Source organism: Balaenoptera ricei, chromosome X (genome assembly GCF_028023285.1).
Source record: "Balaenoptera ricei isolate mBalRic1 chromosome X, mBalRic1.hap2, whole genome shotgun sequence".
Lineage (NCBI taxonomy): Eukaryota > Metazoa > Chordata > Mammalia > Artiodactyla > Balaenopteridae > Balaenoptera > Balaenoptera ricei.
The window spans coordinates 39,042,381-39,059,853 of NC_082660.1; the positions used below are offsets into that span (position 1 = coordinate 39,042,381).

At 40.1% G+C, this 17,473-nt stretch overlaps 1 pseudogene; it reads right to left on the reverse strand.

Moving 5' to 3' along the window:
• Positions 1-2,083: 2,083 nt before the first annotated feature.
• On the reverse strand, positions 2,084-2,184 carry LOC132358035 (U6 spliceosomal RNA; annotated as a pseudogene).
• Between the last annotated feature and the right edge of the window lie 15,289 nt (positions 2,185-17,473).

Consider the following 17,473-nt stretch of genomic DNA (forward strand, 5'->3'; position numbering starts at 1 on the left):
TGCTTAACATGTTTATTTGTAATTTATTTAGGGATAGCCTTTCCTGGTAATGGTTGTGTTTATTTTTTTAAACAGATTTATTAAAGCATAATTTACATACCCTGAGTTCACTCCTTTTAAGTGTACAATTCAGTGATTCTTGAATGAAGAATTCAATGATTGTTGAATTTGTAGAGTTGACTAAACATCACAATCCAGTTTTGGAACACTTCCATCACCTCCAAAAGATCTCTCATGACCATTTGTAACCCTACCACCTCCAGCCCTAGGCAACCATTAATCTGCTTTTTGTATTTATAGATTTGCCTTTTCTGGACATTTCATCAGAATGAAATCATACCGTGTATATGGTCTTTTGGGTCTGGCTTCTTTCACTCAGCATAATGTTTTTTGAAATTCAGCCACATTGTAGCATGTATAAGAACTTCATCGCTTTTTATTGCCTGATAGGGTTCTACTGTATGGATATACATTTGTTTCTCCATTGCCAGTTGATGGATATTTGATTGTTTCCACCTTTTGCCCATTATGAATAATGGTGCTATGAACATGTCTGTACAAGTCATTGTATGGATGTATGTTTTTATTTCTCTTTCATAAATAACCAGGAGTGGAATTGATGAGTCATATGCTAAAGGAAGAGTCTAGTTTCTGTATATCCTTGCCAACACTTATTACTGTCTATCTTTATTTATTTATTTATTTATTTAATTTATTTATTTATTTATTTATTTATGGCTGAGTTGGGTCTTCGTTTCTGTGCGAGGGCTTTCTCCAGTTGTGGCAAGCGGGGGCCACTCTTCATCGCGGTGCGCAGGCCTCTCACTATCGCGGCCTCTCTTGCTGCGGAGCACAGGCTCCAGACGCACAGGCTCAGTAGTTGTGGCTCACGGGCCCAGTTGCTCCGCGGCATGTGGGATCTTCCCAGACCAGGGCTCGAACCCGTGTCCCCTGCATTGGCAGGCAGATTCTCAACCACTGCCCCACCAGGGAAGCCCCTGTCTATCTTTTTTGATGATAGCCATTCTAGTGGGTGTGAAATGATAGCTCATTGTAGTTATAATTTGAATTTCACTAATGAATAATGATGTTGAGCATCTTTGTACATATTTATTATTTATAGGTTTCTTTGCTGAAATGTCTATTCAAATCTTTTGCCAAAAATTTAACTGGGTTGTTTGTCTTTTTACTGTTGTGTTGTAAGAGTTCTATACATACTCTGGATACAAATCCTTTATCAGATATATAATTTACAAATATTTCCTCTCAGTTTGTGGCTTGTCTATTAATTTTCTTAAAAGTGCCTTTTGAAGAGCAAAGTTTTAAATTTTTATACAGTGCAATTTATCATTTTTCTTTCATTGATTGTATTTTTGATGTTGTATCTAAGAAGTCTTTGCCTAGATCAAGGTCATAAAGTTTTTCTCCTGTATTTTCTTCTGGAAGTTTTATACTTTTAGCTCTTCATTTTAGGTCTATGATGCACTATGAGTTAATTTTTGTGGATAGTGTGAGGAAAGCATCTAAATTCATCTTTTTTCATGTGGATATCCAGTAGTCCCAGTGCCTTTTGTTGAAAAGATTTTTGTTTCTCTATAAAATTGCATTGACACATGCAGGTCTAAGAAATAATACAGAGTGGTCCGTGGTACACTTTGGCTAGTTTTCTGCAATGGTAACATTTTGCAAAACTACAGTGTAATATTATAACCTGGGTATTGACATTGATATGATCCATAGCTCTTATTCAGATTTTCCTAGTTTTATTTATACTCATTTGTGTGTGTGGGGGGGTGGAGTGGGGGATCATAACTTTATTAAGTCCTATACAGTTTTGTCACCTGTGTAGGTTGGTGTATCCACCACCACAGTCAAGGAACTGAACAGTTTCAACACCACAAGGATCACTCCTGTTGCCCTTTTATAACCACTCCCACTTCCCTGCCACCACCACCCTTGCCCCTCCCTGACCCTTGGCAAACACTAATCTGACCTCTGTTTCTAAAATTTCATCATTTCAAAAATGTTATATAAAGGGAACCATGTGTTATGTAACAATCTGGGATTGGCTTTTTTCACTCAAAAAAATATGGAGCACTTTAAATTTGCATATCATCCTTGCAAAGGGGCCATGCTAATCTTTTTCATCTCATTGCCATTTTCATGTATGTGATGCCAAAGTGCATATAATCATTTATTTTTTAATGTAGGTATTGATGTATTTGTATCATATCTCTCGATTTTTATTTATTTTCTATGTATCATGTCTTTTTGTTCCTGTATTCCTCCTTTATTACCTTTTTTTGTATTAAATAATTTTTTTCTAGTGTCCCCTTTAAATTCCTTTGTTTTTAATTATATTTTTTGGAATGATTTTCTTAGTGCTTCTTCTGGAGGAATTATAATATGCTTCTAAACTTAAAAACAATCTATTTCAGATAATGCTAACTTAATTCCAGTAAAATATAGAAACTGCTCCAGTATTGCTCTATTGCCTCCCCCTTCCTTTGTGATACTATTGTCATATGTATTACTTCTTTATATGCTATATTCCTCCAATTATAGCTATTCTTTATGCGATTCTTTTTTAAATATGTTAAGAGAAGAAACGAGAAAAACTCTCTTTATTCTATCTTTTTTATTTAACTACATAATTACCTTTATTCATACTCTTTATTTCTTTGTGTGAATTTGAATTACTGTCTAGTGCCATTTCTTTTCAGCCTGAAGAATTTCCTTTAGTATTTAGTATTCTTTATACGGCAAGTCATCTTTATCTGGGAATGTCTTTATTTTGCCTTCATTTTTGCTGGACATGAGATTCTTGGTTGATTTTTTTTTTTCTTTCAGTACTTTGAATATGTCACCCTCCTGCTTTCTGGGCCTCCACCATTTCTGGTGTTAAACTATTGAGTCCCCTCCCCATTGTATGTGATGGATTGTTTTTCTCTTGCTACTTTCAATATTTTCTCTTTTTCTTTGGCTTTCAACACTTCAACTATGACGTATCTCAGTGTGCATTTCTTTGTGTTTTTTTCTACTTGGAGTTAATTGAGCTTCTTGAATGTGTAGATTAATGTTTTTGATGAAGTTTGATAACGTTTTTGGCCATTATGTCTTCAAATGTTCTTTTCTACCCCTTTTTCTCTCTCTTCTTCTTGGACTCCATGTATGCTTATGTTGGTATACTTAATGATGTCTCACAGATCTCTCAGATTCTGCTAATATTTCTTCATTATGTTTTTTTTCTGTTCTTTGGATTGGACAATTTCTATTGATTTACCTTCAAGTTTGCTGATTCTTTCTTCTGCCAGCTTAAGTCTGTTGTTGTGTCCCTCTAGTGAATTTTTCCTTTCAGTTATTGTAGTTCTAAACTCCAGAATTTCAAAATGGTCCTTTTAAAATAATTTTTGTCTCTTTATTGATATTCTGTATTTGATGAGTTGCTATTGTTATATTTCCTTTTAATTCTTTTTTTTAATATCAAAGAATCAATTTATTTATATGCACTGAGAAATATAACTTTTACACGAACTATAAGTATTTGAGTCAGCAGGGTTGGCACATTGCTTCCCCATGGCCAAACTATGTGGTCATGCAATAAACATTAACCAAAGTCTGTTTTAATAATTTACTGTGAAATATTATAGTGACAAGGATCATATAACAGAGAGGCAGATGTGGAAATTAGATTTCTTGGTGAGCATGGAATCAAAACAATGGGAGTTAGATGAATTGAATGTTTAATGGCAACAGGTGAGAATACCTGTTGGTCGTTTTCACAATAGAGTTGGACTTTCCATTCAGATCAGAAAGACTTAAGAGCCGTCCCCTGGCTCCAAATCTTAAGGGCCAACCTTGCCTGTGGGACATAAGTAACTTGATGTCTAATGACTAGGGTCCCTTCTTCCTTTCATGATCATTACCTTTTGCCCAAAGTCTTGGCTTCTTTTCCTGCATTTCCACAGTTGACTGATGCCCCTTCTGTGTGGCACCTTTTTTTCTTTAAATATGTTAAAACTTCAACCAGAAGCCATCTGGTCTGTCATAAGTCTGCTGATCTATAATCTAATATTGATTTTACCATTTATCTCCCAGAGAGCCAATTATTTCCTTCACTGTCAACATTCCTAGTGGGCTTCTTATTGTAGCCTCTTAATACTAAAGAAAAAAAAAACAAGGACACTAGAATGTGTAGTTAACAACTATTATACAAACATACATATGCAGTCAAGTTAAAAAAAAACAGTCATTTTTGGTTATTTAATGATGTAGTTCCACTGGTGAGTTTTGACATTCTGGAGGATGGAAGTCTGAGATTGGGGTGCCAGCATGATTGGGTTCTGGTGAGAGCTTTCTTCTTGGCATTTAGACAGCCACCTTCTTGATGTGTGCCCTTGGTTTCTGGGTTGTCTTGATTGCTCTGGTTTGGGTGCTGTTCATTTTAGTCCCTTGCAAAGCCTGGCTGAATTTCTTATCCTTGGATTTTCTGAAATATGCCAAGATTGTCCCAGGTTTTGCCACTGGAACAGGAATAGTCTTCCCCACACCTTCCTGTAGTTGCAGCTTGAAGATCTTCTTTCCTTCCAAGCAGCAGAAAAGTGCCAGCCAGCACGGGGCGCTGAGCTGTAGCCAGGGCAGAAGCGAGATTTTGGAGGCACGCCAGTGCGGGGAAAGCTCGGGGTGACTGGCATCCCGCGCCAGGCCCGGAGACAGGGAGGAAGAGAGCCGCAGAACTGCTCTGCCACCGAGCCCTTGGCGGCGGAGCGTCTCTCCCACGCAGGCTGCTGGCCCCTAGCTGAGGCAGAGACTCCGCGTTCTGGCAGCAGGCAGGCCAGGCCCACAAGGGCTCCTCCCCCCTTTTAATTCTTTAAACATGGTTTCCTTTAGTTCTTTGAACATATTTGTAATACCTGCTTTGAATTCTTTGTCTGGTAAGTCCATCACCTGAGATCTTTCAGAAACAGCTTCTATTGCCTGCCTTTTTTCTTGTGTATGGGTCACCCTGTCCTGTTTTTGTTTTTTGCATGCCTCATAACTTTTTGTTGAAAACTGGACATTTTCGATAATGTATTATAGCATCTCTGGATTCTTATTCTCCTCTCCCCTGGTTTTATTGTTGCTGTTTTTGTTTTTTTGGTGTTTATTTGTTTAGTGACTTGCCTGGACTAATTCTATGGTGTCTCTCTCCCTAGTAGTGTGCAATCACTGATGTCTCTACTCAATATTTTAAGAAAACAATTCTTTTTAAAAATTGAGGTATAACTAGCATATAAAATCATATTAGTTTCAAGTGTACAACATTTGATATTGTATATATTGTGAAATTGTCATCATAATAAGTCTAGTTAACATTCATCACCATAATAGTTACAAAAATTTTTTTTCTTGTGATGAGGACTTTTACTGCCTTAGCAACTTTCAAATATGCTGTACAGTATTATTAACTATAGTTACTATGCTGTACATTACATCCCTATGACTTATTTATTTTATAACTGGACGTTTGAACCTTTTGACTGCCTTTACCCATTTCACACACCCATCAACTCCCCGCCTCTGGCAATCATCAATCTGTCCTTTGTATCTATGAGCTCATTTTTTTTGATTCTACATATAAGTGAGATCGTATGGTATTTGTCTTTCTCTATATGACTTATTTCACTTAGCATAATGTCCCCGTGGTCCATCCATGTTATTGCAAATGGCAAGATCTCATTCTTTTTTATGGCTGAATAGTATATATATATATATACACACATATGTGTATATATATCTATATATATATCTATATATATATCTATATCTATCTCACGTCTTCTTTATCCATTCATTCATTGATGGACACTTAGGTTGTTTCCATATCTTGGCTATTGTAAATAATGCTGCAGTGAACATGGAGGTGCATATATATTTTCAAATTGGTGTTTTTGTTTTCTTTAGATAAAAAACCCCCCACTCCAATTTAAAAAAAATAGTTTTTGATTTTATGTTTAAGCCTGGTTTTCTGGGGTTGCTCCTTGGTTAGCATAACTTAGTGGTTAGCCAAAGATTGGTCAGATGTTTTGTTTAAACACCTTGAGCCAGTAGGGCTTTTACCCTTGCCAGTGGATCTGTGTGTTTGGGAAATGACATTCAGAGTTTAGGTACTGTACAAGTCCTTCACAGCTTTTGCTTTCTGTGCTTGCAAAGTTTCACATTCATCCAAGGATGAGTAGCTCACTAAGGACCTCTCCAGTCTCTTCTGAGTGTAAACACATAGCCTTTCAGACCCCCAGGGATATTTGGGAGCTTATCAAGGCTGACCGTGGCTGTCTTGATCCCTAGATCTCACTGATAATTTTTTTAGCTTTCTGAGGGCATACCCAACCAGTATGGCAATCTCAAACTAGCTTTTTTGGTCTTCTTTGATTATTTACTGCCGAGATTGCTACTGTTTTCAACAATGCCCCTGGGCATGAATTTTTCTATGCTTACTCCAAATCATGTCAAGCCCTTTAGCAATGGAGCTGCTGGTGCTTATGGCCTGCCTTGCCCTTGTAGAAACCTTGTGCCTCAGAGCTGAGAGGTAGGGAACAGCTTCAGGCAGAAACACAGTAAACTCTCCCTGTTCTTACTGAGATTCAATAGTTCTTCTTAAATAAGTGCTTATCTGTTTTTTGCATTTGGTCAATTTCCAGATTCCAGAAATTGTTGTTTTTGACAATTTTGTCCAGTTTTATTGTTGCTCTTTGGGAAGAGGATTTACCAAGCTCCTCACTCAGCTATTCTGGAAGTCCTGCTCCAGTAATGACCTTCTATGGTTGTGTTTGCCACAGACAACACCCAAACTGGAACGCTTCTCAGAACAGAGCAGATTCATATTTGGAGTAGTGCCTGCACATCTTGGGTGGGGCAAGGGTGGAGCAAGTTCCATTGATATGCCTCTTTAATATCTCATCAACTTTCAAAAGGAGACTTACAAAGAGACTGAGCATCCTGTATTCAGAGAGAGGATGAGTAATCAGTGCCCCAGAAGTTTGCCACTCTACGTGGCAGTGAATGTGAAGGCTGATGTGGATGGGGCATCCACACACATTTTTGGAACAGTCTTCAGGATGGAAAATTGAGAAGGAGGGGGAATGTTTTCCTTCATAAGACACTAATTGTTGGAAATAGAGGATGGAAAACCACTTGTGGAGAAAACTTCCAGATTAAAAAAAATTACTAAAGGATATGTTTCTCTTCTTCTTTACGTATTTATACATCTATAAATTGCTGTGTGTCTGTTTGTGCATTGTTAGACTCAGTGTTCTCTTTGGGCCTGGCTATCAATATACTCATGAAGCTAGATGGACATCCTTCATAGTGAGAGGGAGTGATGGCTCCTGTAGTGTTTTGGGGTCTCTGTGTGTCTGTGTGTGTGCCATAGGGAATCCCTTCCAACACAAACTTTCTTGGGGTACCAGAGCTGCTATATGCCAATGAAGCTCTTTGATGTGTATTTTCAATTAATCAATGACTCTTGCATAGAATAAATGAAGTTAATTTTTTCCCCTTACCAGTCTTAAATCATAGTTCATAATGTTAATGAAGGTTGGGTTTTTCCTGATGTTGCTTCAACTTTTATGCACTGTCTTTTGCTTATTTTACTAATACCTGTGCAAGAACATAGTGTCTAAATTGGTCTAAAGGCATCTTTCTAAGTTTAAAAACAGTGTTGAAGAGCAGTACTCTTCCCAAGTATGTGTCTTATGAATGAGGGTGAGCATTTAACCAATTACTGTGCAGGAACTGGGTGCCGATTGCTGAACAAATGCCTGAAGGGAGCAGCAACTTGCATAACCCCATTTTGAAAAAGTAGATCTGTTTTTATTTTCTCTTTCTCAGTTTTAGCTGGTATTTTAAAGAGAGATGTGATTTTGCACCTTTGGGGAGCACTCGTCTATTTTGGGCAATTGTCAGAACCGAGAACGGGAGGAATTTAAGAAGAGGGCTCCAGTGCTCTGTTCTATAAAATATTGTAGGAGCAAAGAGTCTTTGGTTTTTAACAGCCAAGTTCTGTCCATTTTGTGAGCAAATGTCATACTAAAAGACAGAAATATAGCTTAGAGAATAGCTTCAGAGGACAAATGGCAGGGGAGGTCCAGGCAGCTATGCCTTAGTGCTTTAGTCATCTTTAATGGAAATGGAACCTCTAGCCAAGCCTAATATATAATGTATCATAAAACATATGTCTGTCAGTCTCCCAGGTACGATAAATAGGGAAAACACAGACCTCAAAGGGAAGCTATGGCAGGCCTTGCAGAGGGGCTCAAATTACTTGGTTTGTTGTAGGGGGGTTAGAGACTGTGGAGGAGGAATGATGTAATGTATATTTTTAGTGTTTCTAAGAAGTGACTGTCTCCAGCCCTGTTCCGGTGGGTCATGGGAGGGGGAATGGGGAAGGGAGGGGCTAGATTTATAGATCTGCATGGGAAAATTGAGTTGGGTGCCCGTTTTACAGATGATTAAGCTTTTTCTTTTAAATTTAGAATATATATAAATATATAGGAGTGTGTGTGTGTGTGTGTGTGTGTGTGTGTGTGTGTGTGTGTGTGTGTGTGTATCCCCCAGGGAATATAGTACAGCAGGGAAGAGATGGGATGCATCTAGCTGATGGCATTTCACAGAATGTCCACCACCTTTGCATCTTGCTGTTGCCTCATCCTTTTCTCCTGGTGAAACAAGGGCCCAGGGCACCCTAGTAAGGATGGCTATCTCTGTCCCGCTGCTCAAGAGCCCCAGTTAACTGCATCTCTCAGGGTGCCCTCAGCCACCATCTGAATTTCCTGCTGTCCCAGCATGTTCTGCCCCCAGCTAGACAGTCCTGCTTGGTAGATTCTTGTCCTTTCCCATTACTGAACCTACTTCTTTGAGTGCCAGTTCCACCTATGAGCTGAAAGACCTTGGGTGTAACCTCTATGACTCTGAGTTTCCTTATCTGTATGATGGGAAGAATAAACTATCTCTTTGGGACTCAAATATAGGTCTGCTGACTTCAACCCTAAAGCATGTTCTATGGCTCACCAAAGGGTCCCTACACTCAAAATGTCATTTCTGCTGTATTTTTCCAAACTACAGTTGGCCCTTGAACAACGAAGGGGTTAGGGCTACTAAACCCCCTTCCCCACCTTGGTCAAAAATTCACCTAAAAGTTTACAGTCAGCCCTCCATATTCATGGTTCCGCATCCTCAGGTCCACATCCACAGATTCAACCAACCACGGATCGTGTAATAGTGTAGTATGTATTTATTGAAAAAAACTCGCCTACAAGGGGACCTGAGCAGTTCAAACCTGTGTTGTTCAAAGGTCAACTGTATGCCCTGTCTCTCCCTAGAAAAGCCCACTGAAATAATTTCCTATATCAAGTCTCATCAAAATAGATCAACCTGGCTCCATTCATTTTATTTATGCTAAGAATTCTCTATGCTTTTGGAACTTTCTATCATTCTACCTCTCCTGAGCCTCAGCACACAGGTCAGCATGTGCTCAAGCATACACGTGTGCACACGCATGTGCTCAAGCATAGCCATGTGCACACGCATGTGCTCATACACAGCACCACAGAGCATGGAGAGAGTGGCTCTTCATGTGATGTGTGATATGATTTAAAGTTGTACTGAGACCAGAGTCTTTGCCCTAAAATGAAGAAAGCAGCCCTTTATCTAACTTTAGCAGCCTCATTCTTTTGATTCATGGTGGGTTTTCCATGCATGTTCTGCTGGGAACAACGAAATTATCACCTCATCCTTGGCGTGCATGGGCACAGGTGAGGTACCTAGAGAGTAGGGGTGGGCTGCTATCAGAGGGGTAAATGGGCACCTAAGTCCAACCTGACTCATGTGCCAGTATTTCTCAGGATCAGCCCAGTCCACACAGCTGTGTCTGGTTTTTAGATGTTGCTGTCACTTTATGAATATTTAAGCATATTCACACTTGCTCAGCTTCTCAATGATTTAAAAACCCCCTTCAGGGCCTAAGCCCTCCTTTTCTCCTTTTGCTATCTCTTCTAATGTTGTCTATAGGGATCTTTCTTTGGTAGAATAGCTTTAACTTTCGGCCGTGACCCAGTGTAAGAAATACATTTTATACTTCAACCCAGTTCATACATGCATGTATACAAATGTATAAGTGACTGAAGGCTTTTCCAAAACTACACTAACCCTTCCTATATGCCAGGTCAAACTCAGTTTGATCTATTCTATTGTGTTGTATCCCATTTTTTAAAAAAGATTTAATTTTATTTATTTTTGGCTGCATTGGGTCTTCGTTGCTGCGTGCGGACTTTCTCTTGTTGTGGCGAGCGGGGGCTACTCTTCATTGTGGTGCACGGGCTTCTCATTGCGGTGGCTTCTCTTGTTGCGGAGCACGGGCTCTAGGTGTGTGGGCTTCAGTAGTTGTGGCTCGTGAGATCTAGAGTGCAGGCTCAGTAGTTGTGGCACATGGGCTTAGCTGCTCCGCGGCATGTGGGATCTTCCCGGACCAGGGATGGAACCCATGTCCCCTGCATTGGCAGGTGGATTCTTATCTACTGCGCCACCAGGGAAGTCCCTATATCCCATTTTTAAATGATGCTCTTGACCCACTGTGGCAAAAATGGTTACGGAACCCATTTCCTCTCTGGGCACACAGCTAGTCTACATTTTCCAGCCTCCCTCATGGTTTGATGTGGCCAAGGCACTGAATTCTAGCTAATAAAATGTGGTCAGGAGTAATGTGCCTCTTTCAGGTTTGACCTATAAAAGCTTTCCACGTGGGCTCCATCAAGGCTTTTCCCACGCCACTGGCTTGATGCAGACAAACGTGGCAATCTTGAAAGCCACATGTTTAAGATGTCAGTGCCTCAAGGTGGAGTGAGCCTGAGCCCCAGGCCCTGAGTCTCTGGTTAGAGCACCCATTTTGGACTTTACCTGAGGGCCAAATAAGCTTCTATTGTTTTGAACCACTATACATTTTGGGTTTGTTTATTATCATAGCAGCTAGCATTATCCTGACTAATGTACCCCCAATAAACTCATCGGTTTAATTTACATACACCATCGTTTTTAATTTAAAGTTTTCCAAAGAGACTTTCTGTAGCACCCGACAGCTCTCTTTGATTCCCCTGAACCCACCAGCCCCACAAGCAGCACTTCATAATTGAAGGAATAAAGCACAGGAAACTGCTAAACAGATTGTTGGATGCAGTTGTCAGAATATGTCTATGACAAGTATTTGGGCCCACATTTGCAGGCCACTGGTACTTAACCCAATCATCTTGTGTTCACAGCACAGTGTTTCTAAAAATGGCAACTGCAGGTTGTGATAGTGAGTAGTTTAACTTGATTAGTATGGGAGTTTCTTACTATAGATTTTTGAATAAAGCAATATTCCCTGTCTGGGATGCAGAATGAGGAAAGGGACTTTGTTAAGAACGGTAAAGCCTGTCCTTCCCCTTACTTGTGCTTTCTGAGACCTTTGGGGCTTTATGGCCCCTGATTATTGCTCTTAAACTCTGGATAAACTCACAGAATAAAATTAGCCTGAACAGGGGACAGACATCCTGGCCAGCCACAGACTCCTTCATCCCTGGGGGAAATAATCAAGAGAAGAATCCACAAGCTTGTCATTCTTCAACTTCCTCCCTTCCTCCCTGTAGCCCTTTAGCCTTCCCTCTCCCTGTCTCCTTTCCTAGAACCCAAACTGAACAAGTCTGGTATTGGTAAAAGCCCTTGTTGGGCTTTTTCTTACAGTCTTGACTTGAGAAGAGTGGCTTATGTTTTCCATCTGTCATCTTCTTTCCCATCCTGCTACGACAGATACTAATAATACCCCAACTCTGTAAGCGCAAAAACTTCTCAAGTGCAGCCAGGGTTGGGAACCATCTTGGGAACCTGCAGCCAGATCACTGCTTCTCAAACTTTCTGTGCATATCAATCACCAGGGGATATTGTTAAAATGTAGATTTTGTTTCACTAGGTCTGGCCTGGATCCGATATTCTGCACTCCTAACGCATTCCCAAGAGATGTCTTTGCAGCTGGTCCTTGGTCCACACTTTGGGTAGCAAGAAGCCAAGTGACCTGGTCGGATTGCTCTTCACCATTGGATGCTATAGGCTCTCATCTGCAAGAATAAGAGGAGTCAGGGATCATTTTCTGGCTCTCGTATTCATCAGGTGATCAAACTCTATTCCACAAGGCAGGCACTGTGAGGATTAACAACCATCTCCAGACAAGGTAGGATGCTTTTGCCAGACTCTACCAGGCTCTGTCTCTTAATTGCTGGGTACTCAGGTTACGTGGTGATAATTTTGAGATTCTTTGTTTAGCTGAAGTTCATTTTTTAAAATATAATCATCCTTAAACCTTTCTGAAACTTTCCCTTTGAAAATTTCTCTAACAAATAAGTTACCCCACTGAATATTTTATACCATAATTTTATTGAAGAAATCATACAGTATTGACACTGGAAGGGATCTTGGAACCCAGCTTACCCACTACCCTGCATTTGAGGAAACTGGAAAATTGCAGACTCATTCCTCATGTTGAAGTATAATCTTCAAAATGTTAAAAACATGACTCTTATGCAAATATAGAATGGACACATGTCAAAGATTTTATTCATTTCATTAATTAATGAGGGTACCAGCAAGATGGTGAGGCTGGTTCAAAGGACACATATTTATATATACTGTCAAAGGAATGCTGAAATGAATTTGCTAATAAAGACAAAACTGGTAAATGTTTTATGGGAACATAAAAAAGAAAATGAAATAGAAAAGAAATGTCACCTTTTCTACTGGACAAAAAGATGCAAATTAACATCTAACTTCACAGTCTTGGGGCCCCGTTTCAGATAGAAAATAGCAAAACCAAACGCAAGTGCATTCTCCTGTACAGTCAAATAGTTTTTGGGTGAACCTGGTTAAAATGACATTCAAAGGATATGCCATCATTCTCCTGCTTAAGTTCCCAGTTTTGGATAATTTTTCTTAACACGAGACAGAACTTGAACCAGTACCAGGAGCCCAGGATACTTTTAAACTTCCCTGTTCTTGGCAGATCAGCAATGACATCACTTTGGGCAGCTGTTTTGAAGTTTTTCTCTACCAATGATATCAGATGACAGCCACATGTGTGACATACTTCCCTGGGCTTGCCCAAGGTTATATGGGGCCTCTAACACCACCCCTTTCTCTCCCCCTAGAGAAAGTATATGTATATGTGACCCTGATGTTATTAGGGGGAATATATGTATTCATAGATATTCTTTTTATTTAAGAAACTGGTTCTTAAACTTTGCTATTTAAACCAGTATTAGTAAAAATACATTTCCTCACAACTCACCTCAAAACTGACCTCAACATGTTGGCATGGCATGGCTTGAGGAATGCTGATTTGTGAGAGCAAAACTCCCACATGTTTTGCAAAAATCCCCTACTGCCTTGATTGAATTTGTTTCTGTTTCTTTGTAGCTTGCCTTGTTTTGTGCTGTGGAATCTCAAATTCCATGTACTTGGCTTGCCAGCAAGAAGTGCTGGAACATATGGAGTTTGAGACACATTGTGTGATCCTTAACCATTTACAGCCCGGTAATTACAGCCTGTGGTCACTAGGGACATGAGATGAGCCTCTAGTTCGTCACATGGTGTCTGTCAAGCCTGTGTCTCAACTCTCTAATAGGGAGGAGGATGCATTTTTCAAATCCTCTGGGTCACATGACTCAGTGGTTTCCCTTTGCTGAGATGATGCTCAGTCAGGCTCACAATGGCTTCAGGGTTGTGGTGAACACCCTTTTCCTGGACATGTCATGAAACTCAGGGGAGGCGTTCACGTCCGTGTCTGTACTCTGCGACCTCATTCCCCCTGGCATGGCTGATGGGGAGGTAGAAACCCAACTCCACTGGGGTAGGTGAGGCTCTCTCTTTTGGAAATTTGGACCTTGGAACAGAGACAGTACTGGAGAGGCATTGGCACCAACTCCCTGCTGATCATAACTCTTTAGGGAGAAACTCTGTGAATGCTTTCTCCCGAGGGCCCTGGAAGTGCCCTGGGGCTAACAATTCATTTAATTCTGTAAGATATACCAAGTACTTTTCTATTAAATTTCACTCCACCTTTTATTGTTGTTTCTAATTTTGTCAAAGTTGGTTTCAGTTGCTTAAAAGTGAGAACACTTTAACTAATAGAGGCCTCCTTAAAGTAATGAAGTAGATGGAGGCTGAACTGGCTTGAGTGAAGGAACTTTGCTTCTAGCCTTAGCTCTGTCACTCATTTAATGTGACTTTGTTTTTTTTTTTAAATCAATTTTATTAATTGGCATATTGCTGTTTTACAATGTTGTATTAGTTTCTACTGTACAGTAAAGTGGAGTTACCTGTGCTATACAGCAGGTTCTTATTAGTTATCTATTTTATACATATTACTATACATATGTCAATCCCAGTCTCCCAATTCATCCCACCCTCCACCCACTGCTTTCACCCCTTGGTGTCCATACATTTGTTCTCTACATCTGTGTCTCTATTTCTGCCTTGCAAACTGGTTCATCTGTACCATTTTTCTAGATTCCACATTTATGTGTTAATATACGATATTTGTTTTTCTCTTTCTGACTTACTTCACTCTGTATGACAGTATCTAGGTCCATCCACATCTCTATGAATGACCCAGTTTCGTTCCTTTTTATGGCTGAGTAATATTCCATTGTATATATGTACCACTTCTTCTTTATCCATTTGTCTGTTGATGGGCATTTAGGTTGTTTCCATAACCTAGCTATTGTAAATAGTGCTGCAATGAACATTGGGGTGCATGTGTCTTTTTATTTTTTATTTTTTGGCTTAAAAAACACACATTTACTATCTTGCAGTTCTAAAAGTCAGATATCCAAAATATGTCTTAGGGTCTAAAATCAAAGGCTGAACTTGAGTGGACTTAGAGATTATCATATTAAGTAAAGTAGGTCAGGCAGAGAAAGACAAATGTCATATGGTATCACTTATATGTGGAATCCAAAAAAAAAAAGATACAAATGAACTTATTTACAAAACAGAAACAGATTCACAGACACAGAAAACAAGCTAATGGTTACCAAATGTGATAGCGGAGGTGGGGAGGGAAAGATAAATTAGGAGTTTGGGATTAATATTACACACTACTATACATAAAATAGGTAAACAACAAGGACCTACAGTACAGCACAGGGAACTATACTCAATATCTTGTAATAACCTATAATGGAAAATAATCTGAAAAAGAATATATACATATATAACTTAATCACCTTGCTGTACACTTGAAGCTAACACAACATTGTAAATTAACCATACTTTAGTTAAAAAAAAAAATCAAAAGCTGAGTTCCTGAGATTGGTTCAAGGTGGCGGAGTAGAAGGACATGCTCTCACTCCCTCTTTCAAGAACACTGGAATCACAACTAACTGCTGAACGATCATCGACAGGAAGACACTGGAACTCACCAAAAAAGATACCCTACATGCAAAGACAAAGGAGAAGCCACAATGAGATGGTAGGAGGGGCGCAATCACAATAAAATCAAATCCCATAACTGCTGGGTGGGTGACTCACAGACTGGAGAACACTTATACCACACAAATCCAGCCACTGGAGTGAAGGTTCTGAGCCACACGTCAGGCTTCCCAACCTGGGGGTCTGGCAACGGGAGGAGGAATTCCTAGAGAACCAGACTTTGAAGCCTAGTGGGATTTGATTGCAGGACTTCAACAGGACTGGGGGAAACAGAGACTCCACTCTTGGAGGGCACACACAAAGTAGTGTGCGCATGAGGACCCAGAGGAAGGAACAGTGACCCCATAGGAGACTGAACCAGACCTACCTGCTGGTGTTGGAGGGTCTCCTGCAGAGGTGGGGGGCAGCTGTGGCTCACCAAGGGACAAGGACACTGGCAGCAGAAATTCTGGGAAGTACTCCTTGGCGTGAGCCCTCCCTGAGTCCGCCATTAGCCCCACCAAAGAGCCCGGGTAGGCTCCAGTGTTGGGTCGCCTCACGCCAAACAACCAACAGGGAGGGAACCCAGCCCCACCCATCAGCAGTCAAATGGATTAAAGTTTTACTGAGCTCTGCCCACCAGAGCAACACTCAGCTCTACCCACCACCAGTCCCTCCCATCAGGAGACTTGCACAAGCCTCTTAGATAGCCTCATCCACCAGAGGGCAGACAGCAGAAGCAAGAAGAACTACAATCCTGCAGCCTGTGGAACAAAAACCACATTCACAGAAAGATAGACAAGATGAAAAGGCAGAGGGCTATGTACCAGATGAAGGAACAAGATAAAACCCCAGAAAAACAACTGAATGAAGTGGAGATAGGAAACCTTCTAGAAAAGGAATTCAGAATAATGATAGTGAAGATGATCCAGGACCTCAGAAAAAGAATGGAGGCAAAGATCCAGAAGATGCAAGAAATGTTTAACAAAGATCTAGAAGAATTAAAGAACAAACAAACAGAGATGAACAATACAATAACTGAAGTGAAAAATACACAAGAAGGAATCAATAGCACAATAACTGAGGCAGAACAGATAAGTGACCTGGAAGACAGAATGGTGGAAATCATTGCTGTGGAACAGAATAAAGAAAAAAGAATGAAAAGAAATGAAGACAGCCTAAGAGACCTCTGGGATGACATTAAATGCAACAACATTTGCATTATAGGGGTCCCAGAAGGAGAAGAGAGAGAGAGAGGACCCGAGAAAATATTTGAAGAGATTATAGTTGAAAACTTCCCTAACATGGGAAAGGAAATAGCCACCCAAGTCCAGGAAATCCAGACAGTCCCATACAGGATAAACCCAAGGAGAAACATGCCGAGACACATAGTAATCAAACTGGCAAAAATTAAAGACAAAGAAAAATTATTGAAAGCAGCAAGGGAAAAATGACAACATACAAGGGAACTCCCATAAGGTTAACAGCTGATTTCTCAGCAGAAACTCTACAAGCCAGAAGGGAGTGGCATGATATACTTAAAGTGATGAAAGGGAAGAACCTACAACCAAGATTACTCTACCCGGCAAGGATCTCATTCAGATTCGATGGAGAAATCAAAAGCTTTACAGGCAAGCAAAAGCTAAGAGAATTCAGCACCACCAAACCAGCTCTACAACAAATGCTAAAGGAAACTCTCTAAGTGGGAAACACAAGAGAAGAAAAGGACCTACAAAACGAAACCCAGAACAATTAAGAAAATGGTCGTAGGAACATACATATCGATAATTACCTTAAACGTGAATGGATTAAATGCTCCAACCAAAAGACACAGGCTTGCTGAATGGATACAAAAACAAGACCCATATATATGCTGTCTACAAGAGACCCACTTCAGACCTAGGGACACATACAGACTGAAAGTGAGGGGATGGAAAACAATATTCCATGCAAATGAAAATCAAAAGAAAGCTGGAGTAGCAATACTCATTTCAGATAAAAT